Below are 27379 nucleotides of genomic sequence, written 5' to 3'. Positions count from 1 at the left end.
ATCATTAATCCCCACAACCTCAAATAAAGGAAGGACACTCAGGTCAGACAGTGTCTTCAGTATGACTGTCATTCATAAGCAGTACCCATGCACAGATATGGCCTGAGCTGTCTGCAGAATTCCTTCCCTACAGCTACCATCTGGATGTTACGGGCTGGGAGATTGCTGATTATCTCTTTTGGAAAAACCTAAATTCATAACTTGGTGTCTTAGAATTTGCTTAGGAGAAATCAGAGTATTACACAGAGCCTTCATCTGTTCCCCTAGAGATAAATCCTCTCAGGTCATGTCTCAGCAGATTTGCTTTGAAGCCCTCAATTTCTTTTAACAGAGTCTTTTGGATGCAAGAAACAAATGCTCCTTCAGACTACTAAAATAAGAGAGGTTGGGTATTGGAATGCCCCTGGCACAGGTAAGGGAAATGGAGGGTCACAGATGCTGAAATAGTTCTCTGTCTCAGAGCCTGCAGGTGGAGGAGTATTCTAGAATTCAGGCTGCTCTCCCAGCCCTGGGGTCTTCATTCAAGTTCTATAACACTAACACAACTCAGCTAGTCTCCACAGATCACCTCAGCTGTCTTTCTGCACCTCAAACTGGCAGATTTTTTCTATATTACTGGTTCCAATTCCTGAAAGGTAAACCTAAGTGGCACAATTAATCTATTCCCAGCAGGCCCATCCTAGGTCTCTTGCCAGCCTATGAGTTCACTGATTCCTGGTCCTATTTATGTGCAAAGAACAGCCTAATCCAGCTTCCTCCTCAGACTGAAGAGGAGTTTCAATGAAGTAATTTTCAGTTAGAAGAAGGTAATTGGCATTGGCAGGCAATGTGTTTGAGCAGTTTGTGACAATCAAGCATGCAAGAATCTCAGAAGTGTGTTCCTTAGGAATTTTACTAGTAGGCTGTCATAGAAATTGTGTAGAGGGATAAGGAGGAAGGAAGAAAGTGCTAGAAGAAGAGAGAAAAGTCTACCTGGCAAATTCCTTAGCCTATCTAGGGGTGGAAAAGAACATCGACACTGATTAAATTTCACCTACAGACCATCCCTGTGTTAAGCATTGCAAAAGCAAATAATGAGTCCTCTGTAGCACATATCATATGTCAGGCAATGTAGGACACCACTTTACATTTAAAACCTCATTTATGCATCTCAATAAGTTTGTTTTTATTTTATTTTTGGCTGCATCGGGTCTTAGTTGCAGCATTTGGCATCTTCGTTGAGGCATGTGGGATATCTTGTTGCTGTGCATAGGCTCTTTGTTGTGCTGCATGGGCTTTTCTCTAGTTTTGGTGTGTGGGTTTTCTTTTCCTAGTTGAGGCGTGTGAGCTCAGTAGTTGAGCACGCAGGCTTAGTTCCCCGAGACACGTAGGATCTTAGTTCTCTGACCAGGGATCATACCCGCTTCCCCTGCATTGCAAGGTGGACTGTTTACCAGTCGACCACCACAGAAGTCCCTCAATAAATTTTTGAGAAAGGTACTCTTGCTATGGACACTTTACAGATAAGGAACTGAGACAGAGAGGTAAACAAACCTAGGCCACATAATTTTTTTAAGTGGCATAACTGGGATTTGAAGCACATTTCCAAAGTTTGTGTTTAACCAGACTTTAACTGGTTAAACACTGTGGTTCCTCTCCATTCTTTTGAACACTGTCATTTAATTCCCAAAAACTCTCTGACATAGTTATAGTTACATTTAACATATGAAGATATCAAAGCTCAAACAGGCCAAGTGATTTTCTTAGAGCTAAGCCATTAACTGGAAACACACAATTTATCACCTCTACCATTTTGAAGTGTATAGTAGTGTTAACTATATTCAGATTATAATGCAGCAAATCTCTAGCATCTTTTCATCTTGGAAAAACAAAAATCAGTATCTATGGAATAACTCTCTGTTTCCCCCCTCACCTCTGCCCCTAGCAACCACTAATCTATTTTCTGTTCGTTACTTTAGTTACAGTCTATTGATAGCAATGTTATTGGCTAGGAATGCCTGACACACTCACTTGAGCCCCTATTACTTCTACCAGGGCCACCACAGCCATTGCTCCCACTGCGGCCATGTTGTGGCTGGACCAGTTCTTGTGGTTCTTATTAAGATCTCAGGACACACTTCAGCAAAAAACTGTAGGGAATTTTGAAGGACAAGATTTATTACTCAGATCCTGCAGGGTACACAGCATGCCAGGAGCTACACAGTGAAGTCACAGGTAATGAGAGAGAGTGTGTGGGGACATGTAGCTCTGCCTTTATTGGGAATCAAGGGTGAAGTGTCTAAGGTTTTGTTGGTTCTTCCCTTGTGGGCTATTTTAAAGCATAGGAGTGGGAATTGGAAGGACGGGAGAAGCAGGGTCAGTTACTAGGGTTTTCTAAAAGACAAATTTCATGGGTGGAGATAGCCTAAATTCATATCTGGTTGTTTTGGCAGTAGTTGTGTCATATAGCTGGCATTATGTTTATTTAAGATAGATGTTTTTTGAAATAGATGCCTGAGCAATCAAAAGCTTAAAATCGGGCACTTACATTATAATCAAAAAGCTTAGTGCCAGGCACTTATACCACACTTTTTCTGAGTTTGACTAAATTAATTTTCTCATATAAGTGCAATCATACAGAATTTATTTATTTATTTTTGTAATTGATTTATTTCACTTAGCATAATGTCTTCAAAGTTTATCTATGTTGAAATATGTGACAGGATGTGATGGTTAATTTTTTGTGTCAACTTGACTGGGCTAAGGTATGTCCAGAGAGCTGAGAAAACATTACTCTGGTTGTGTCTGTGAGGGTGTTTCTGGAAGAGGTTAGTCACCTGAAGGCTGGAGTAGAACAAAAAGATGGAGGAAGGATAAATTTGCTTTTTGCTTGAGCTGGCCCTCAGACATATTCTTCTGTCCACAGACATCAATACTCCTGGGTGCTGGACATTAGAACTAACACCTAAATCTTCACCATAGCCTCCCCTGTTTCTCAGGCCTTTGTTTTTGGACTAGAACTACACCACAGCTTTCCTGGGCCTTCAGCCTGCAGATAATAGATCATGGACTTTTCAGCTTCTGTAATTACATGAGCCAATCTCTCATGTAATTGACTCATAATCTGTTTCTAAATATCAATATCTAAATCTCGATATATATAAATCTTATTTGTTCAGTTTCTTTGTAGAACTCTAAGATACAGGATAGCCTATTTGAAGGCTGAATAATATACCTTTGTATGTACATTTTCTTATTCATTCAACTATCAAAGGACATTAGGATTGATTTCACTTCTTAGCTATTATAAATAGTGCTATAATAAATGGTGTGCAAATATCTCTTAAAGATTCTGCTTTCAATTCTTTTTTATTTATACCTGGAAGTGGAATTGAAGTGTAATATGGTCAACCTGTTTTTAATGTTTTGACGAACGTCTAGATGGTTTCCATAGCAGCTGCATCATTTTATGTTTCTACCAACAGCACACAAGTGTTCTAATTTCTTGACATTCTCATCAACGTTTGTTACTGTTTTATTTTATAGCAACCATCCTGATGGGTGTGAGGTGATGTCTTATTGTAGTTTTGATCTGCATTTCCATGATGATTAGTGATTTGAGCTTCTTTTTATGTGCTTATTAGTTATTTGTATACCTTCTTTGGAGAAATGTCTATTCAAGTCCTTTGCCTATATTTTAATCTGTTATTTGTGTATATGTGTGTATGTGTGACTGAATTGTAGGAGTTCTTTACATGTTATTGAAAGTCACTGCTTATCTAATACATGATTTGCAAATATTTTCTTTTACTCCATTGATTGCCTTTTTACTATGTTGATTATTTCCTTTGGTGTACGGAAGCTTTTAAGTTGGATATAGCCCCACTTGTCTATTTTTGGTTTTGTTGCCTTGCTTTTGATGTCATATTCAAGACATCATTGCCAAAGCCAATCTTATGAAGATTTTCTTCTTTTTTGTCTCCTGTCACAGTTTTTTACTTAAAGTTTTTTTCCCCCAGAAACATGTATGGTTATTCCTTCTCCCTTGTCTTAATATTTGCATGGAATATTTTTTTCATCTTTTCACTTTTAATGTATGAGTGTCCTTAAAGGTAAAGTAAGTCTCTAGTAGACAGCATATTGTTGGAATTTGAAAAATCTATTCAGCCAGTATATGTCTTCTGAGAGAGGAGTTCAATGAATTTACACTAAAAGTAATTATTGATAGGGAAGGAATTAATATTGTCATTTTGTTCATTGTTTTCTGTAATTCTTTTAGTTATATTATTTTTAGATTATATTCTTGATATCTGCTTTATGGTGTCCATGTCTCTTATACTCTCTTCACTTCATTCTTATTTTCTTTTTGCTGGTTTGATTCAATAATTTCAAATGACTTGTTTTCACATTCGCTCATTATGTCTTCTGCTTGATCCAGTCTGTTCTTTAACTACTATAGTGTATTTTTCAATTCTACTATATTCTTCAGCTACAAAATTTGTTTGGCTCATTTTATACCTCTGATCTCTTTTCAATAGTCTCATTTTATCCCTGCATCAATGCTTTAATTTTATTTAGTTGTCTATTTGTATTCTCTTTTAACTCATGAGCATCTTTAAGATGCGTATTTTGAACTTTTTCAGGTAATTATTAATCTCAATTTTAGGGCTATTCTCTGGTTTTATTTTCTTTCTTTGATTTGGCCATATTTCCCTGTTTCTTTTTATGTTTTGTAATCTTTTATTGAGATTTGGGCATTGACAAAACAGCCATTTCTCCCAGTCTTAATGGACTGGCTTCATAAAGGGGAAGAACTTTATCAATTAAGAGATTCTGGGGGTTCTCAGACTTTTTCTAGGATATATTATCTCTGTGCTTGTGCATTTAATTTCCCAGTTAAAGAGGTCTGTCTCATATTTCTTTATGACAGTGCATAATATCTTACTGGCCTAGTGTGTGTTTGTGGTACTGCAGATTCTCTGGTGCTATATCAAACCCTTGTTCACCTTTGTTCTTGGTGACCTCCAGGTGTCCAAAGTATACTGCTCTTCCCTTCAGTGCTCCAGTATAGGTGAGACAGAAACCAGTTCCCAAATGTAGAATGTTGGATGCATATTCTACTCTTTTCTTATCCTCCCATGAAAGAAGACAAGAGACGGAAGTTTTCTCCCAAATGCAGCACACTGTGTATGTAGGAAGGGGTTATTGTGGGTAAATGTTATAAGCTTTCTTACTCACCTTGATGCAGGTCTTCTTGGGTTTGTTTTCATGTGCTATGCTGCAACTTCTTAGTTGGTTTCTGGAATTTTCACAAAGTCAAATTGGTCCATATATTGTTGTTAAGTTGGTGTCTTCCAGGGCCTGAGGCTTTCTTTTCCACCAACTTACTGACATCAATAGTCAATTTTCTGGTTTTTTTGGAGTGACCAAATGTCTGACTGTTTTAGCTCTTGCTAAGTTTCCACCAATGAATCTAAGAGCTTCTATGTTTAAAAATTTCTCACAAGAGTGACTAAGAATTACACTTAGATGAACAGAAGTGAAGAAGCAAATAGGTTTCCTATGCAGTTTGGTCTGTCCATTGCATTTTTTCATTTGGTCTGTAATTTTATAATGTGATACAAATGTGATCCAGTCCATACTTTCCTTTGTTTAGATAACTGAACTTTTATCAGATAAAGAATAAGAAGAAAGACTGAGATTTTGCAGGCATGCCTTGGCCCATTTTCTTTTATTAATTTAATTTTGTAGTATCCATTGCATACTTTTTTGTGCCAGAAAATCCTAGAACAAATGCTTCAAATTCTGAAATGTGCTCCACCCTATTCAAAGACAGACTACCAAAGGGTCATTAGGATAATGAGGAGGACATTCTGGACATAAACCCCTGAGTACAGGCAGAATTAAGTCAAACCCAAGTCACAAAGAAATTCAGTTCTGAGACACTTTATAAATGTTTTAAGAACTCCAAAAGCATGTTTGTATAAGAACAATGACTTAATGGGTGGTATGCTTCCAAACTAGCTTTCTAAAGTTTTTTCATTAAGGGGCAGTAAACTTTTCCCTCATCCTAGCCACAGTCTCAGTCCTTGGCTGAGAAAGTGGGGAGGTGAAGGTAAGCATATGGGGGTTCCAGGTCACTGGGGCCCAACTGTACCCCTAGTGCACTCTAAACTGAATTACAGATGCCAGCACCTCAGCTTTTTGCCTGATAGCTCTCTTCTGTGGTCCAAGCCGGCCCTGCCCACTGTAGACTGCATGTACCAGAGAAGCACTCTGGCTCCAGAAAGAGCTCTCCAGCAGTGAGCAACCTCCCATAACCTTTAGGAGGGAGAAGTCTGTGACATATTCTACACTGGCACCCTGTGTTCCCCAGTGAGACTGAGCTCACTGAGGAAACCCAAAGGGAGGTAGGGGGACTGTGCAAGTGTAAGTCGCAAGGAGTGTAGGCAGATACACTCCTCCATGCACTGGTCTCTAGTCTTCACACACAAACCCACATTCCAACCCATTCTCAACCACCATTCTCCAACATTTCAGTAACACTTAGCAGAGCACCAAATTACAATAACTACAGCAGGAAGTGTATTTAAGAAATACACTGTGTTTTTAAAAAATAATGGAGTAAATATGCCCAGGTCTATTGCTTTTTGGAAATAATACAACACACAAATTGAGTGCAGTAATTTACTGAAGTTGTCAAGTAGTCTTATTCAGTTAGGAAGTTTTAATATCAGTACTTAATTGTATTTATTTTTCTATCAGTCTATTTTTCCCTCTTTCAGTTGAAGCAGCCATACTACCCTCGTTTTAACAGAAGCAAGAAATGGGATAAAGGAAGAAATACCATTTTCTCCCATGGTCTTTGAGGATGTGTTATTTACTGTATTCACCATTTTTATAGTACTCCTTCCTCATGTCTCCCTCCCTCTAATCATGTCATTCCCAGTCCTACACCTAACTATATCACAGTCACTTTTACATAGTGGTCCCACCTCTGCTTTTGCTGCTCTTTACCACCCAAAATGTGGATATAATATCTTCACTTCATACAAGGGGATCATGGAAAGTCAAACTTATCTACCCCACACTATGCTTAATTTCTCAGTTTTTTACTGTTGAGTATTATGTTGGCTGCGGGGTCATAAATGGCCTTTATTATGTTGAGATAAGTGCCATCTATACACACTTTGATGAGAGTTTTTATCATAAATGGATGTTAAATTTTTAAAAAAATCCTTTTTCTGCATCTATTGAGATGATTGTGTGATTTTAATCCTTGCTTTTGTTAATGTGGTGAATCACACTGATTCATCTATGAATGTTAAACAACCTTTGTAACCATGAAATAAATCTGACTTGACATGTTTATGATTCCTTTATATATCATTGGATTAATCTGCTAATATTTTGTTGAAGATTTTTGCATCTATAGTCATCAAAGATTTTGGCCTATAATTTTACTTTTGTGATGTCTTTGTCTAGTTTTGGCATCAGAGTAACAATGGCCTTGTAGAATGAATTTGGATGTGTTCTATTCTCTTCAATTTTTGGAATAGTTTCAGAAGGATTGATATTAGCTCTTCTTTACCTCTTTGGTAGAATTTCCCTGTGAAGCTGTCCCATTTTGGAATTAATTTGCTTGGAGGTTTTTTTTTTTAAATTGAATTCAACTTCACTTCTAGTGATTGATCCATTCAAAGTGTTTCTACTTGATTCCATCTTGGCAGTTTGTACATTTCTAGAAAAGTGTTCCTTGTTCTACTTTGTCCAATTTGATGGCATATAACTCTTCATAGTATTCTCTTATGATTTTTTGTATCTCTGTGGTATCATTGTTATTTCTTCTCTTTCATTTCTTAATTTGTTTATTTGTGCCTTCTCTTTTCTTTTTGGTGAGCCTGGCCAAAGGTTTCTGAATTTTGTTTATCTTTTCATAAAGCCAATTCTTTGTTTCATTGATCTCTTCTATTGTTTTTTATCTCTATCTCATTTATTTCCTCTCTGATCTTTGTTATTTCCATTTTCTGCTGACTTTGGGATTTATTTTTTCTTTTCTAATTTTTTTAAGTAGTAGGTTAGGGTGTTTGTTCAAGATTTTTCTTGTTTCTTGAGGAACACCTGTATTGTTATAAACTGCCCTCTTGGAACTGCCCTTCTTGCATCCCAGAAATTTTGGAAAGTTGTTTTTCAATTGTAGAATTCTACTAACCATATATAGTTTGTGGTATTGTTTTTGATCTCTATCTTATTTATTTCCTCCCTGATCTTTATTTTTTCTCATTCTAATCTTTGTTCATTTTCTTTTTGCAGATCTCTTACCACCCAGCTACTAACTCAATGCTTCTCTCCACAGTTGCCAGGTCAGGTTTCAATATGTGAAACTTCCAGGGAAGTTTCAGATGAGGGAAATGAAGGGGTTCACAACATGCCACTGCATAATATGTCACTTTGGCATCTGGATTAGTTTGACCTGAAGGCAATTGGGACCCAGAAGACTCTATATTTCTGTCTTATGAGCCTAAAATAAAGTATAAATTTCCTTTTTTCCATAGGAAATCTAACACATTTAAAAAGAAAATTTCCATTACAAAAGATATCTATACCAGAAAGAGAGCTACTCCCAGATATAACTTTTTTTTTACCCCAAGGAGACTCTTATACGTGTAACAGGGTAAGTTTTATTTACGATATACTTCCTCCCCACACCTTCTCAAAATTTGCCTCCCTCCATTTAGAAGCTCCAAACCCCAAACTCTTTTCTTAGCTCACAGTACTATGTAAGTCTCAATCATCTGGCTATCTCTTTGACTCTCACAGTTTTGTAAAACTTCCATGCATACATACCTAAGAAATTAAAATTGGATATTTTGGCCCTGTTAATCTGTCTTGTGTTAATTTAACTTTTCCATCCATCATAGAACATAGAAAAGGAAAAGGAAAAGTTTTTCCACTCCTACAATATGCAAATACATATGTATGCATATGCAAATTTAGAAAATGAAGAAAGATATTCTTAAGTCATATGATGTCTATTTGGACTATATTTTGCTTTTGGATGCCCTTATCAATATATTGGGAATCATATTGGACATATCTGATACTGTTAAATATCAAGGGCTTATTCAAATTTTCAGCCAACTTCTTTTTTTTCCTATAATATTTATCTTTCAAGTCTTAAATCTATACAATATGATCAAAGATTTTATAGCAACATCTTGATTAATATTATTTTCTTCCTCTCAAGTAATGAGTTGCATAGAACTGTGACACTTCTTTCCTTATTAGGTCATGGGTTGGTGAAGCTTTCAAGCTGCTAAAACTTTTCCCAAATAGCTTCACTTGTTATGAGTTTGAATTAATATACAGTATTATGTAGCAACCAAATAAATAATTTCCTGAAGAAAGCAGTCTATCCTTAGCTGTTCCAGAAAACTCTGCTGAGTCATTTGCAGATGCACTTGAAGAATTTTTCAGGCATACAATGCTAATGAAGGCATGTCTTTGACTCCCATGCCTCCTGGCCTTACTAAACATGGAAAGTTCAGAAGTTTTACTTTGCATTTTCAGTATCTGGGAAAGTGAGGAGTTTAGCCTTGCTTTGGGGATAACTAGTAGAGAATATATTGTATAAGTTAAAGATTCCTTTGTTATGTTTGTTTGCTTTTTCCTAGAATTCCTTTAAATGTGCGTCAAATAACATTTTTTGCTCAGGTCCTGGGCTCACAAGGACTGAATTGTCATCATTTTGGTTGTCACTTACTCACTCAGAAATGAGTCCCGGTATCCAACCATAAAAGAACAGTAGTAACAACCATACTAAGATATCTGAAACTACACATATATACAAAGAATCCAAATAGTAATAATAAGTTGAAACTCAACTTGCAGGAAAAACCTTTCAGTGAAGTCTAGCTACACTGAAATTGGAATGTGTTTCCAACTAAATTCAACAGAAGTAATATCTTTTTTCCTGTTGTTTATTTTTGATACTATAGTTTTGACTAATATGAGGCTAAGTGCTTGGATCTGGACTAACTTGTACTTGTATTTTCAAACACTATAAATCTACTCCATGTTGGTGTGGCCTACACATGTGTGTAAGTTGTTACTCATTAAAATCATGCCAAATGGAGTAAATCAGAATAAGCCTTCAGCTTATTGCCAACGGCATTTTCCTGTTTCCTTGATAGGAAATTCCACCCTTGAAAAAACATATTCTTCAAGAGTTCAGTGGTGGCATTTTACTTAAGAGTTCCTGGAGCTAGAGCAAGGAAGAAAGGAGGAAAGAAGAAGAGAGGGAAGTCTTTATATAATAACAAAGTGTCAAATCACCAAGAGAGTATGACAGTTATAAATAATTTTGCATCCAGTATTCTCAAGGGCATATGAAATATTCTCCAGGATAGGCTATATGTTAGGTCACAAAACAAGTCTTAACAAATTTAATAAGATTGAAAGTATATTAACTATCTTTTTTGAACACAATGTTATGAAACTAAAATCAACTATAGGAAGAAGACTGACACATTTACAAATATGTGGAGATTAAAAATGTTTTTGAATAACTAATGAGTCCAGAAAGAAGTCAAAAGGGAAGTAAAAAAAAAATCTTGCTACAAATACAAAAGAAAACACAATATCCAAAACTTATGGGATACAGCAAAAGCATTTCTAAGAGGAAAGTTTATTATAATTAATGTATATATTAAGAAAAAAACCTTAAATAAACAACCTACATTTATACTTCAAGGAACTAGAAAGAGAATAGAAAAATAAGCAGAAGAAACAATCAGACAGAAATAAATGGAATACAGTCTAAAAAGACAACAGAAAAGGTCAATGCAATTAAGAGCTGATTTTGTGAAAGGATAAACAAAATCAACAAAACTTTACCTAGAAAAACTAAGATGAGAAGAAGACTCAAATAGAAGATACAAAAAAATGAAAGACAAGAAATTGATAACCCAGAAGTACTAAGGGTCATTAAAAACCACTGTCAACAATTATTTGCCAGCAAATTGGAAAACCTAGAAAAATGGATAAATTCTTAGAAAAAAAACCTATGATGACTGAATCATGAATAAATAAAAAATCTGAACAGACCAATTACATGTAGGGAGATTAAGTCAATAGTAAAAAACCTCCCATCACAGAAAAGACCAGGACCAAGTGGCTTCCATAGAAAACTCTGCCAAATATTTAAAGAAAAATTAATACCAGTCCTCTCAAACACTTCCAAAAATCTGAAGAGGAGAGAACATTGCTATATTTATATATAAGGCCAAACAATTTATGAGGCAATATTACTCTGATAACAAAGCCAGACAGGACACTATAAGAAAAGAAAATCACAAGTGAGTGTCCTTGATGAACATAGATAAAAATTTTTCAACAAAATACCAGCAAACTTAATTTGACAGAACATTAAAAGGGTCATTCACTATGATCAAGTGGGATTTATCTCTGGGATACAAGAGTGATTCAATATATACATTTCAGTCACTGTAATACACCACATTAGTTAAAAGAAGGATGAAAATTATGTAGTTATCTCAATAGATGCAGAAAAAGCTTTTGAAAAAATTCAACATCTTTTCATGATAAAAACACTCAACCAATTAGATATAGAGGGGATGTACCACAACATAACAAAGGCCATATATGACAAGCCCATGACCAATACCATACTCAAGGATAAAAAGCTGAAAGCTTTTCTTCTAAGATCAGAAAAAAAGACAAGAATGCCCACTCCCACAGTTCTATTCAACATAGTACTGGAAGTCCTAACAAGCAAAAATCAATCAGTAATAAAGGAGAAAAAAGAAAAGAAAAGAAAGGGCATCCAAATCAGAAAGGAATAAGTAAAATTGTCACCCTTTGTAGATATGATATTGTATTTAGAAAATCCTAAAGACTTGACCAAAAACTGTTAGAACTAAGAAACGAATTTAGTTAAGTTGTAGGATAAGATCATATAAAAAATTCGTTGTACTTCTATACACTAACAATGAACAATGCTCTTCTTATTAGAAAGATCAATTAAGATAATTCCATTTGCTATAACATCAAAAAAAAAATAAAATACCTAAGAATAAATTTAACTATGGAGGAGAAAATGCTGTATACTGAAAACTGTAAGACACTGATGACAGAAATTGAAGAAGAAACAAATAAATGGAAAGGTATTCCATGTACATAAGTTGGAAGAACTAATATTCTGAAAATGTCCATACTACCCTAAGTAACCTACAGAGTTAATGTTATCAAAACTTCAATGGCATTTTCCACAGAAATAGAAAACACAATCTATTTTTATGGCACCACAAAAGATCCCAAATAGCCAAAGCAATCTTGAGCAAGAAGTATAAAGCTGGAGGTATTATAGTGTCTTATTTCAAATGATATTACAAAGCTGTAGTAATAAAAAATATATATTGGCATAAAAACTCACATATAGATCAGTGGAATGGAATGGAGAGTCCAGAATAAACCAGGATTATATGGTCAATTAATTTTTTTTTTTTTTTTTTTTTTTTTTGCGGTATGTGGGCCTCTCACTGTTGTGGCCTCTCCCGTTGCGGAGCACAGGCTCCAGATGTGCAGGCTCAGCGGCCATGGCTCACGGGCCCAGCTGCTCCACGGCATGTGGGATCTTCCCGGACCGGGGCACAAACCCATATCCCCTGCATCGGCAGGTGGACTCTCAACCACTGCACCACCAGGGAAGCCCTAGTCAATTAATTTTTGATATTGGTACCTAGAATTCAATAGGGAAATAATAGTCTCTTAAATAGTGTTAGGAAAACTGGATATACACAGACAAAAACATAAAACTGGACTCCTATCTTAAACATATATAAAAATTACTCAGAATGGACTAAAGAATTGAACATAATTTCTCAAACCATAAAACTGCTAGAGGAAACATGGGAAGAGTTCTTTGACATTGGTCTTGACAATGCTTTCTTGGATTTGACAACCAAAGCAAACGCAGCAAAAGTAAAAATAAATAAGTGAGGCTATATATAAAAACAAAAACAAAAAACCAACCTTGATGCAAAACAAAGAAAATTATCAATGAAATAAAAAGCCAACCTACAGAATGGGAGAAAAGGTTTGCAAATCTTGTATCTGATAAGAAATTAATATGGAAAATACATAAAGAACTCATAAATTCAATAGCAAAAAAACGAACAAATCAATTAAAAAATGGGCAGAAGATCTGAATAGACATTTTTCCAAAGACATACAAATGGCCAACAGATACATGAAAAAGTGCCCAATGTCACTAATTATCAGGAAAATACCATGCAAAACCAAAATGAGACATCATCTCATATCTCTTAGGATGTCCATTAGCATAAATACAAGAGATAAATGTTGGTGAGGATGTGAAGTAAAGGAAATCCTTGTGTGCTGTTGGTGGGAATGTAAACTGGTGCAGGCACTATGGAGAACAGTGTGAAGGTTCCTCAAAATATTAAAATAAAATTACCTTATGAACCATCAATCCCACTTCTGGGAATAAATCATTATCTTGAAGAGATGTCTTTATTCTTCTGTTTTTCATAACATTATTCACAATAACCAAGGTATGGAAACAACTTAAATACCTGTTAATTGATGAATGGATGAAGAAAATGTGCTATATGAATACAATGAAATATTATTCAGCCTTAAAAGGGAAGGAAATCCTGCCAATTGTGATAACATGGATGAAGCTGGAAGATACTATGCCAACTTAAATAAGCCAAACAGAGAAAGACACATGTTGCCTTATATATTTTGTATGTGGGATCTAAAATAAAGAAAGACAGTTGAACTCATAGAGACAAAGAATAGAGAGGTGGTTGCTAGAGGTGAAAGGTGGAGGAAAGGGAGAGAGGATGGTAAAGATTACAAATTTTTAGTTATAAGGTGAATAAGATATGAGGATCTAATATATAACATAGTGAGTATATTTGATAATACTGTTTTGTATAATTAAAATTTGCTAACAGAATAGAACTAAGTGTTTTCACCAAAAAAAAGAAAAAAAAGTTAGTATGTGAAATGTTAAACTCATGTGAGAATTCCTTCATGGTGTACATGTGTACCAAATCACATCAGGGTACATTTAAAATATATTACAGTTGTGGCTGAAGACTGTCTCCTGCCTATCAGCAAACAAAGGGTGTTGTGGCCAACAAGCCATCAATCACTGCAGCCACCCCCTGCTGTGCACCCTGAGGGGACTCAGGTTGGAGAAAAGCAGGATAATGGCCCTAAAGAGCTAACGTGTATATCAAAGAAATGATTTCTATGAGCCCAGATCCTTGCATCTTCCCATACATAGAAAGGCATTGACTTCATTAATTTGAGATGTCCGGTTTTCTTTGAAATCTTTTGAGGTTTTGACTACTTAGTTTTTTGTTGCAAAAGCTCCTGTGTATCCTGGTTCCTTCCTTAGCTCCAGTCTCTCAGAGCTGAGAGTCTGTCTTTTGGGCTTATGTACTCAGAAATTCCACTGAATAAAACATAATTTTCAACCTGTAGCTTGTGCATTTTTTTTTCAGTCAACACAAATCTATTATCAGTTAATCTTCTATAAAGGTGGGGTGGAGGGATGGTGACTGTGATGACAAAATAAATCCAGTAAGTGGTGGGGTTTTTTAATCGTTTTTCCTTTCAACTTTAAACATTTCACTTCATTCTCTTTTTTGCCTGAATAGGTAAGCGGATCTTTCTTCCTCTAGCTTCTTTCTAACTTTTTTCTTTATCTTTATTTTTCTGCAGTTTAAATATAATATGCCAGGTGTAGATTTTTTACTGACTTGGAGAACTTGGTATCTGTCAATAATTTTAAAAATGTTTAACCAATATTACTTTAAAATTTTCTTCTCCTTTTTCTCTTTTTTTCCTTTTTGGTATTCACATGATGTATATGGTATATCTTTTAAAATAGTTTTATTGTTTTGTATGTTTTCATAGTTTTTTCTTAGTATTTCTGTTTGAAAAGTTTGTGTTGCCATATCCTCCAGTCCCTGTTTTTTTCTTAGCTGTGCCCTGTCTACTGATGAGACATCAATGATATTTTAAATTTTTGTTACAATGCTTTTGATTTTTAACATTTCTTTTGACTCCTCTTAGAGTTTCTCTCTTCCAGCTTACACTCATAGAGATGGAGTAAAGTGACAAAGTAGGTGATTAAACAGTTAATCCCACTAAGGAATTATAAGTAGAGAAAAAATTATGGGAGACCCTCTAAGTTAGTGATCACTCAAGAAAGCAGGTTTGCTTGGCCACAAAACCATGCAACAGAAACATAAGACATGCCCCCAAACAATAAAACAATGGTGGAATGAGACCCATGTTCTGCCCAGTGAACTCAGTAAATTAATGATTTCTAAGACATGCTTCTCTGCATGTGCTAAAAACAAAAATATAGGGAAAAGGTGACCTTATCCTGAAACCTGAAATGATTTATTATATTTTAGTATATGTCACCACACTTCTGCCGATAGCAGAAGCCCCATGACAGTCCCAGCTTGACCATGTAGGGGCACGAAAACTCCCCCACCTAATGTGGAGGAGAGACTGACGATGAAAATGTAATATCTACTCAAGAATGAGGAAGAAGGTGGTCTTCTCTCCCTCCGCACTTTTCCTTTGATTATAAAACTGTAGCCCACTAAGTTCTCAGGGCAGCACCTTCTCTCCTGCCTGCTTGTAAATCTCATAAGCATAATATACTAACTCTTTCTTGACCTGTCACTCGTCCTCTTGCTGAATTCTTTCTGCACTGTGACAAAAGAACCTATGCTCTATTAAGTCCCAAAACATGTTCTAAAGTTTCAACACTATCCATCTGTTTTTACATGTGTCTCCTTTCTTCATTTGAGCTCTTTAATTGCTAATGAAGTTGCATTAGATTCCCAACTGAATCTGATTCTGATGACTGGCTGGTCTTTTTAGACTACATTTTTTTTCTTTTCTTTTAGCATGCCTTGTATTTTTTTGTTGAAAGTCAGACATGATGTATCTAGTAATATGAACTTAGGCTTTTAGTGTGGGGTTTCTGTTAACTTGGCTAGTTTCTGGGCTTGAAGTGCCACTGGCTTCAGTTTCTTATAGTTTTCTTTTTTTCCTTCATTGTTGTCATAAGGCTATCTTCAGAACATCATCTTAAGTATGGTATTTGTCTGGAATGTCTCTAAGTTGTGATCCACTTACTATCCTGAACCCCTCTTGCTGTAGTAATAAGACATTGGGGAGGGGAAGTTTTCTATAATCTTATGATTATAGTTCAGTTTTTCTCAGTAGGCATGATATCCTGGGATGTCACCTTAAGAAGTGTTTCTTAGATCTTGTTTGTTTTTAACATGCTATTGTTTTTTCTCTCTTCAAGTAAAATCAGGAAGGGTATAGAGGGCCTGTGTGGCCTAATTCCTTTCCCCCAGGGCTCTCAATTATCAAATAAGCTTCTGGTGGCTTGTCCTGAGGATAACCTTTGTTATAAAGTATAGAGCAATGCTCTGGTTTTCTTTTCTCTCCCTCTGCCTGAGCAGAGTTTTTTTGTTTGTTTCTTTCCCTGATCTTCAACATGAGAATCTGATTGGCCACCTGGAGACAAAACCTAAATACCAGGTCAGGTGAGTTTTTAAATTATCAGACTAGTCTACATTCAGCCTCCAGTGATTTGTAAACTACAGTTTAGGTGTTCCTACCACTTACTGGATTTAGTGGCTCTTAGTGTGCTGTAATTCTTGAATTTACAAGTTTTAGGGGTGGTGATCTGCCCTGTGACCTCAATTATCTGTTTTTCCAAGAAAAATTATTGTTTTTAAGTTTGCTCAGCATTTTAATTTTATTGAGTACAGGAGTGATTACTTCTCCAAACTCAAGAAGCATGACCAGTATGTAACTGGAAGCAGGAATGCTGAAATTTAAGTGTTACTAGTCCATGAGAATCAGATATATTGATTACTGCCTACAGCCACTGACTCTTTCATAAGACCTTTTCAACTAAAATTGCATTCTACATTATAATATTTTGCTGAGTTATTGGTTAAATTAAATTAAATACAATTTTCAGATACTGAGATTTTGCTTTATGATTTGAACCAGACTTCATATCTACTGTATCAAATTCCAGTGATCTTTTAATTGACAAAATGAGCTTCTTGCTAATTCTGTGCATTACAGTTGTTTATTGTCAAGCAAATTTATTCTAAACTATACTTTAGAAACCTCGCTGTAATTTGAGAAATTGGCTCCTACAGCCTATTTCCAGGGCTAAGCCAGGATCCTAATTATCTCATTTTTGTATTATTTTATTAATTTTTGTATTACAGAGTTCATGCTTCTCCCTTGATCCTTTTTCATAAGGCTTCATAAGTCTTGAAATCCTACTCCACATAGCTGACAAGTCAATGATTTGCCCTGACAGCTGCTTGCTGGAGGCCTATTAAGTGTTGTGGGAATAAATATAAGTAATAATAAAGGTATCTGCAAATTTAGGGGTACAGATAAAATTGTGAAAATAGAGTTAACTGAAGGAATAGATCTTTTCCCACTTAATCCTCAAGCAGTCCCCTGGACAACATTGTTTTTATCTAAAAAAGGAGTCATGAGTGGAATACAGTGAAGCTTAAAAGACAGCTTTTTGTCTTTTCAGGCTAATAACGCAGATATGGTTTTTTGTGGGGTTTTCTGTTTTTTGTTTTGTAGAAAACACAAGCTATAAAACATCTATAGAAGAATGTAAAAATCATCCATTATTCTACCATCAGAAATAATGGTGTAATTATTATTCAGCAATTATTATTTCAATGTAATTCTTTGCAACTTTTTTACATGTGTAATGCATTTAAAATATAACTGGATTTATATTATGCATACCACATTTTTATCCTTTATCTCCAGGCATCATTATTTTATAGGCTTTTTAGTACACTAATCAATATTTTCAAAGGTTATTATAGTTTAATGGTTGCACAGTATTCCATTATATTAGTACTTTGTGACATGTTTGGCCATTCCCTTTGAATCACAGCAATATCTTTCTGAAAAAAAAAATGAGGAAGAAAAAGAAAGTAAAATAGAGCAAAAATTCTAGACTAGCTCATGCTACAGCCAAAGCTTTAATAACAACACCACAAAATACCATTACCAGCAAAATATTGGGTCAGCCTAAAATAAGGTATTATCACCAGATAGATGTTAATAAATACAGAAAGACAAAATCTTAAGTTACTCTTTTGCCACATTACCAATAAATATGACCATAAACGATTTTCTCTAGTTAAGTCAAAATAGAAAGAGAAAGCCCCAGATGAATGTGTCCCCATGAGTTTTGGATATAAAAACCCAGTTGGTATCATACTATGATGATTCTAAAACATATTTAATTCCCTGCAATGAGAATACAGTTACATTTGAATTTATTCTATGTGTGTAAAAAGATCATTACCATCAAAAAATGGTAATTTTTTTCACCAGTGACTCAAAAAACAGAGTAGGGAAGGTATGAAGTTCTTACAAAGCAAAATAACATTGTCAGGGATAATTTTTATCTTATTGGGGCTTTAGTTGTGACAATGATATTGTTTCTCATGGGTGACGGCTTCATTGGCAGATTTGGTAAGTGGAAGTAATTAAAAGTTATGAATCATCAGGAAGAAATACAATATTTCCTTTAAAAAAGAAGAGATTCCTAGTGATGTATTGATTTAGATTTATAAGTGCTCCATTTAAATTTTGGTATATTATTGGGAAGATTTCATAAAACTAGGAATGCAAACAGAAATAAAGAAGTGTTAAGCTGAGATCTCCCCAAACATTAAAAAACAAGCAAAACAAAGCAAAACAAAATAAAACGAAAAAACAAAAAACCCCACAAAACTTCATTGTTTCAGGCTTTTTAGACTACTCTATGGACAATCTTAAAAAACAGCAGAATTTCAGTAATATTGACTCCCGCACTGTGGACCTAAAAAGAGGAGCTTTAGGTGCTGCTTCACTGCCCTGACATTATCTTAGTTTTCAAAGAAACTGGTGAGCAAGAATGCCATGAAATTTAAAGTTTAAATTACTGATAGAAAATTTTAAGTTGCCACAAATACCACAGCAAAAATTTTACATAGTATAAAAAGATTTGCTCTGGTAAATGGGTGAGAAATATATATACATATGAAGTGTATTTATAACTGTGATAATATACCTCTGTTACATATACCTGTTTTTGCGATTATTGAGTTAAGAAAACAATGTTTCTATATCAGGAGTGGTAACCAAAAGACTTCCAAATTTCTTGTTTTGATGTTATCTGGCTTTAATCCTGTTAGAGTTTGAATAAACTCCAGGTATCTAGGTAAGCTCTTTTGTTGTTCATAACAAAGTACTGACCAATGGGTTTCTGTATATAGCCATATGCAGATGATGCTAACCATAGTGTTACTTTAGAAATCTGCAAATATCTAGGTAGATTTGATGATTTCTAGACACTTGGTATTTCAGTGAAGATCTGATTTTCAGATGTCTAAGAAGGTAAGTATGCTGTTCCAAACTCTTCTACTAATCATGTTTTTCTTTACAGATATTTAATGCAAGCATTATGTTTTATACTAATAGGAGCCAGCATGTGTTTTAACGTTTTCTTATTTAGAGGAAATGTGGATTAAACAACTGCCACTGACTAATGGTTGTACAGATGTGCTTGTTAAAAAATAAGTTATCTTTCAACTCAGTATTGACCATGCGATTTTTCTAGTTGTCCTGTAAAGAATGAGTCTGATTCTAACTAGGCATTAACCTTGGATTCTGCAAATACCAGCTAGAGTTCATAGTTCATATAATAATGTTACTTGGTCATGGGATATTGCCGGAGTCCAGGTAGATGAAACTGTGGGCCCTACCATGGTTGTTTCTAATCCCTGAGAGAGCAGTGAGGAGCCCTGAAGAGAGATCTCAGTTCCCTGTCCTGGAATTGAATTGGGTAGCCTGAATGAAAACCAGGAATCCTCACCCGTCGGTCACCAGGGGCTAGAGGCTAGAAGAAAAGTTGCCCTAGCTCTTTCCCCTATTTTTTTTTTTTTTTTTTTTTTTGCGGTACGCGGGCCTCTCAATGCTGTGGCCTCTCCCGTTGTGGAGCACAGGCTCCGGACGCGCAGGCTCAGCGGCCATGGCTCACGGACCCAGCCGCTCCACGGCATGTGGGATCTTCCCGGACCGGGGCACGAACCCGCGTCCCCTGCATCGGCAGGCGGACTCTCAACCACTGCGCCACCAGGGAAGCCCTTTTCCCCTATTTTAAAGCAAGAATGTTTCAAGGAGGCAAAAACTGTGAAACAGGTACAAAATTTATTATTAGAGACACAGCACAAGTGAGAGAGCACACAGAGAAGCAGTTTATTTATTTAAGACTGAAGCAAGGCAGAAACATACTCTAAGAGAGAAAGTGCATGGGCATCCTCTCTAATGAGGAGGAGCTGCAGTAAAGAAGTTATTTAAATCACTTATATAGGACAGTCCTCCTGGGTCTCTGTTTACATTTGGTCAATTATCTTGTTTCTTTTTTCACACCTGACTGGTTCCAGAACCCTCCCCGACATGGGTGCACAATTTTTGCTAAGATGGATCCCACTGCAGAGGCCTGTGGGTGCATGCCCACTCTTATTATGGGGTGGCGTCCCCTCTCTTTTTGACCCCCCAAGGGGCCTTCCTGCACATGTGCAGACAGGGAAGTTTTCCTTGACCTTGGGAGTGGTCATCTTATCTCTTTACTTCAGCAGAGCTGAGCTTCTGCCACTAGCTTTGTCCTTGGAGTGTCTGGGTGAGAACCAAGCTTCAATTTTACTCCACTTGACAAAGAAACACCAGCTGTCCAGCCCAGGTGCCCATCTATCTCGTACCTCACCTCCATATGTTCTTGCAGGTTTTTGTCAAGCTGCTGGTAAATCTAATAATGGTAGCAAACATAGCTCTTTGCTGGTATTCACAGAAGAGATTGTGTGGGCTTTATTCACCCTCAGTATCTTCTAATTAGAGATTTCTAAGACATTGATGATGGTGTCCATGACATTTGTTCATGCCATGTTTAGTTTGTTTTGTTTTGTTTACAAATACTCAGGTAAGAAATGCAGTGTCCCTTGCAATATTAGTAACCACAAGATTTTTATAATTTTTTAAGGCAGAAAGACTTAATTTTATTTATTTCTTTGTCAATATTCCTCTTTTGTGTAAAATTGGGTTTTTGACCTATATAATTTTCCTTCTGCCTGAAGAACTTTGTATGTGTGTGTGTCTGTGAATATTAAGAACAGTTAACATAAGCTCTATCCTCTTAACAAATATATAAGTGTACAGTACAGTTTTGTTAACTATAGGCACAAGGTTGTACAGTACATGTCTAGAACTTGTTTATCTTGCATAACAATGTTTTACCTCTTGAATAGCAACTCCTCATTTCCCCCCCTTCCACTAGCTCCTGGCAACCACTATTCTACTCTCTATTTATGTGAGTGAGATTTTGGGTATTTCATTATCAGTGAAGTCAGGCAATCTTTGTCCTTGTATGACTGGACACATAGCCTTATACCCTCCAGGCTCATCCATATTGTCACTCATCTCAGGATTTCCTTTCTTTTTAAGGCTAAATAATATTCTGTTGTGAGTATATACCACATTTTACTTATACTTTCACTTATCAATGAACAATCATGTTACTACATCTTGCCTATTGTGAATAAAGCTGAAATAAACATGAGGCACCAATATATCTTTGAGATCCTGATTTCAATTCTTTTGGATAAATATCAAAATTAGGCTTGCTGGATCATATGGTAATTGTAGTTAAAATTTCTTGGGACTCGACATACCATAGCAGCTGCACCATTTTGCATTCCCATAAAGTGTGTACAGAGTTCAAATCCTCCACATCCTCACCAACACTTGTTACGTTTTATCTTTTTGTTAATAGCCATTCTAATAGGTGTCAGGTGGAATCTCATACTAGTTTCAATTTGCATTCTCTTGATGATTAGTAATGTTAAGTATCTTTTCCAAATACTTGTCTTCCTTGGAGAAATGTCATTTCAAACCCCTTGTCCATTTAGAAAAAAATATTTTTCTATTAAGTTATAGTTTTCCTTCTAAATTTTGTAAATTAACCTCCTATCAAATATACAGTTTTCAAATATTTTCTTTAATTCCACAGGTTACATTTTCACTCTTGTTTTCCCACTGTACAAAATTTTAGTTTGATTTAGTCCCACTTATTTTTTTTTAGAATTAATATTGTTAAAATGTCTACTCTAGACATTCAATCCATCTGCAAGTCCTACCAACTCTACCTTCAAAATACAGCCCAGGGGGACCTTGAGGATGGCAGAAGAGTAAGACGTGGAGATCACCTTCCTCCCCACAGATACACCAGAAATACATCTACACGTGGAACAACTCCTACAGAACACCTACTGAAGGCTGGCAGAAGACCTCAGACCTCCCAAAAGGCAAGAAACCCCCCACGTACCTGGGTAGGGCAAAAGAAAAAAAAAAAAGAAAAAACAGAGACAAAAGAATAGGGACGGCACCTGCACCAGTGGGAGGGAGCTGTGAAGGAGGAAAAGTTTCCACACACTAGGAAGCCCCTTCGCGGGCGGAGACTGCGGGAGGCGGAGGGGGGAGCTTCGAAGCCGCGGAGGAGTGCACAGCAACAGGTGCGGAGGGCAAAGCGGGGAGATTCCCGCACAGAGGATCGGTGCCAACCGTCACTCACCAGCCCGGGCTGGCGGGGCTGCGCGCTGAGGCTCGGGTTTCGGTTTCGGTAGGAGCGCAGGGAGAGGACTGGTGTTGGCGGCATGAACATAGCCTGAAGGGGTTAGTGCACCACGGCTAGCCGGGAGATAGTCCGGGGAAAAGTCTGCACCTGACGAAGAGGCAAGAGACTTTTTCTTTCCTCTTTGTTTCCTGATGCGCGAGGAGAGGGGTTTAAGAGCGCTGCTTAAAGGAACTCCAGAGATGGGCGCGAGCCACGGCTAAAAGCGCGAACCCCAGAGACGCGGGCGAGCCGCGACTAAAAGCACGGCCCCCAGGGACGGGCGGGAGACGCTAAGGCTGCTGCTGCCGCCACCAAGGGGCCTGTGTGCGAGCACAGGTCACTCTCCACACCCCTCTTCCGCGGAGCCTGTGCAGCCCGCCACTGCCTGGTTCCCGGGATCCAGGGACAAATTCCCCGGGAGAACGCACGACGGGCCTCAGGTTGGTGCAACGTCACACCGGCCTTCGCCACCGCAGGCCCGCCCCGCACGCAGTGCCCCTCCCTCTCCCCACTGGCCTGAGCGAGCCAGAGCCCCCAAATCAGCGGCTCCTTTAACCCCGTCCTGTCTGAGCAAAAAACAGACGCCCTCCAGCGACCTACACGCAGAGGCAGGGCCAAATCCAAAGCTGAGCCCCTGGGAGCTGTGAGAACATAGAAGAGAAAGGGAAATCTCTCCCAGCAGCCTCAGAAGCAGCGGATTAAAGCTCCACAATCAACTTGATATACCCTGCATCTGTGGAATACATGAATAGACAACGAATCATCCCAAATTAAGGAAGTGGACTTTAGGAGCAAGATCTATGATTTTTTCCCCTTTCCTCTTTTTGTGAATGTGTATGTGTAGGCTTCTGTGTGAGATCTTGTCTGTATAGTCTTGCTTCCACCATTTGTCCTAGGGTTCCATCCGTCCATGTTTTTTTTTTTAATTTTTTTTCTTAATAATTAATTTTAATAACATTATACTTTACCTTCGTTCTTTCTTTCTTTCTTTCCTTCCTTCCTTCCCTCCTTTAGACAACGAATCATCCCAAATTGAGGAGGCGGTCTCTGACAGCAAGATTTATGATTTTTTCCCCTTTACCTCTTTTAGTGAGGGTGTATGTGTATGCTTCTGTGTAAGATTTTGTCTGTATAGCTTTGCTTCCAACATTTGTCCTAAGGTTATATCCGTCCCCCCTTTTTTTTCCTAAATAAGAATTTTTTAATTCAATAACTTTATTATACTTTATTTTATTTTTACTGTAGCTTCTTTCTTTCTGTCTTTTTTCCTTCTTTCCCTCCTTCCTTCCTCCCTCCCTCCCTCCCTCCTTTCTTTCCTTCTTTGCTTCTTTCTTTCTTTCTTCCTTCCTTCCTACCCTCCTTTCCTTCTTTCTTTCCTCATACTTCTACTAATTCCCTCTACTTTTTCTCCCTTTTATCCTGAGCCGTGTGGATGAAAAGCTTTTGGTGCTCCAGCCAGGAGGCAGGGCTCTGCCTCTGAGGTAGGAAAGCCAACTTCAGGACACTGGTCAACAAGAGACCTCCCAGCTCCACATAATATCAAACGGCGAAAATCTCCCAGAGACCTCCATCTTAACACCAGCACCCAGCTTCACTCAACGACCAGCAAGCCACAGTGCTGGAAAACCTATGCCAAACAACTAGCAAAACAGGAACACAACCTCACCCATTAGCAGAGAGGCTGCCTAAAATCATAATAAGGCCACAGACACCCCAAACACACCACCAGACGTGAACCTGCCCACTAGAGAGACAAGATCCAGCCTCATCCACCACAACACAGGCACTAGTCCCCTCCACCAGGAAGCCTACACAACCCACTGAACCAACCTTAGCCACTGGGGACAGACATCAAAACAACGGGAGATACGAACCTGCAGCCTGCAAAAAGGAAACCCCAAACACAGTAAGATAAGCAAAATGAGAAAACAGAAAAACACATAGCAGATGAAGGAGCAAGATAAAAACGCACCAGACCTAACAAATGAAGAGGAAATAGGCAGTCTACCTGAAAAAGAATTCAGAATAATGATAGTAAGGATGATCCGAAATCTTGGAAATAGAATGGACAAAATGCAAGAAACAGTTAACAAGGACCTAGAAGAAATAAAGATGAAACAAGCAACGATGAACAACACAATAAATGAAATTAAAAGTACTCTAGATGGGATCAATAGCAGAATAACTGAGGCAGAAGAACGGATAAGTGACCTGGAAGATAAAATAGTGGAAATAACCACTGCAGAGCAGAATAAAGAAAAAAGAATGAAAAGAACTGAGGACAGTCTCAGAGACCTCTGGGACAATATTAAACACACCAACATTCGAATTATAGGGGTTCCAGAAGAAGAAGAGAAAAAGAAAGAGACTGAGAAAATATTTGAAGAGATTATAGTTGAAAACTTCCCTAATATGGGAAAGGAAATAGTTAATCACATCCAGGAAGCACAGAGTCCCATCCAGGATAAATCCAAGGAGAAATACGCCAAGACACATATTAATCAAACTGTCAAAATTTAAATACAAAGAAAGCGTATTAAAAGCAGCAAGGGAAAAACAACAAATAACACACAAGGGAATCCCCATAAGGTTAACAGTCTGATCTCTCAGCAGAAACCCTACAAGCCAGAAGGGAGTGGCAGGACATACTGAAAGTGATGAAGGAGAAAAACCTGCAACCAAGACTACTCTACCCAGCAAGGATCTCATTCAGATTTGATGGAGAAATTAAAACCTTTACAGACAAGCAAAAGCTGAGAGAGTTCAGCACCACCAAACCAGCTTTACAACAAATGCTAAAGGAACTTCTCCAGACAAGAAACACAAGAGAAGGAAAAGACCTATAATAACGAACCCAAAACAATTTAGAAAATGGGATTAGGAACATACATATCGATAATTACCTTAAATGTAAATGGACTAAATGCTCCCACCAAAAGACACAGATTGGCTGAATGGATACAAAAACAAGACCCTTATATATGCTGTCTACAAGAGACCCACTAGAGACCTAGAGACACATACAGACTGAAAGTAAGGGGATGGAAAAAGATATTCCATGCAAATGGAAACCAAAAGAAAGCTGGAGTAGCAATTCTCATATCACACAAAATAGACTTTAAAATAAGGACTATTAGAAGAGACAAAGAAGGACATTACATAATGATCAAGGGATTGATCCAAGAAGAAGATATAACAATTATAAATATTTATGCACCCAACATAGGAGCACCTCAATACATAAGGCAAATACTAACAGCCATAGAGGGGAAATTGACAGTAATGCATTCATAGTAGGGGACTTTAACACCCCACTTTCACTAATGGACAGATCATCCAAAATGAAAATAAATAAGGAAATACAAGCTTTAAATGATACATTAAACAAGATGGGCTTAATTGATATTTATAGGACACTCCATCCAAAAACAACAGAATACACATTTTTCTCAAGTGCTCATGGAACATTCTCCAGGATAGATCATATCTTGGGGCACAAATCAAGCCTCGGTAAATTTAAGATAATTGAAATTGTATCAAGTATCTTTTCCACCCACAACGCCATGAGACAAGATATGAATTACAGGAAAAATCTGTAAAAAATACAAACACGTGGAGGCTAAACAATACACTACTTAATAACGAAGTGATCACTGAAGAAATCAAAGAGGAAATAAAAAAATACCTAGAAACAAATGACAATGGAGACACAATGACCCAAAACCTATGGGATGCAGCAAAAGCAGTTCTAAGGGGGAAGTTTATAGCAATACAAGCCCACCTTAAGAAGCAGGAAACATCTCGAATAAACAACCTAACATTGCAACTCAAGCAATTAGAGAAAGAAGAACCAAAAAACCCCAAATCTAGCAGAAGGAAAGAAATCATAAAAATCAGGTCAGAAATAAATGAAAAAGAAATGAAGGAAACAATAGCAAAGATCAATAAAACTAAAAGGTAGTTCTTTGAGAAAATAAACAAAATAGATAAACCATTAGCCAGACTCATCAAGAAAAAAAGGGAGAAGACTCAAATCAATAGAATTAGAAATGAAAAAGAAGTAACAATGCACACTGCAGAAATAAAAATGATCATGAGAGATTACTACAAGCAACTCTATGCCAATAAAATGGACAATCTGGAAGAAATGGACAAATTCTTAGAAATGCACAACCTGCCAGACTGAATGAGGAAGAAATAGAAAATATGAACAGACCAATCAAAAGCAATGAAATTGAAACTGTGATTAAAAATCTTCCAACCGACCAAAGCCCAGGACCAGATGGCTTCACAGGCGAATTCTATGAAACATTTAGAGAAGAGTTAACACCTATCCTTCTCAAACTCTTCCAAAATATAGCACATGCAGGAACACTCCCAAATTCCTTCTACGAGGCCACCATCACCTTGATACCAAAACCAGACAAGGATGTCACAAAGAAAGAAAACTACAGGCCAATATCACTGATGAACATAGATGCAAAAATCCTCAACAAAATACTAGCAAACAGAATCCAAGAGTACTTTAAAAGGATCATACACCATGATCAAGTGGGGTTTATTCCAGGAATGCAAGGATTCTTCAATATACGCAAATCT

Source organism: Leucopleurus acutus (assembly GCF_964270905.1).
Source record: "Leucopleurus acutus genome assembly, chromosome: Y".
NCBI classification, from domain to species: Eukaryota; Metazoa; Chordata; class Mammalia; order Artiodactyla; family Delphinidae; genus Leucopleurus; species Leucopleurus acutus.
Note: the sequence above shows the minus strand (reverse complement) of the source record.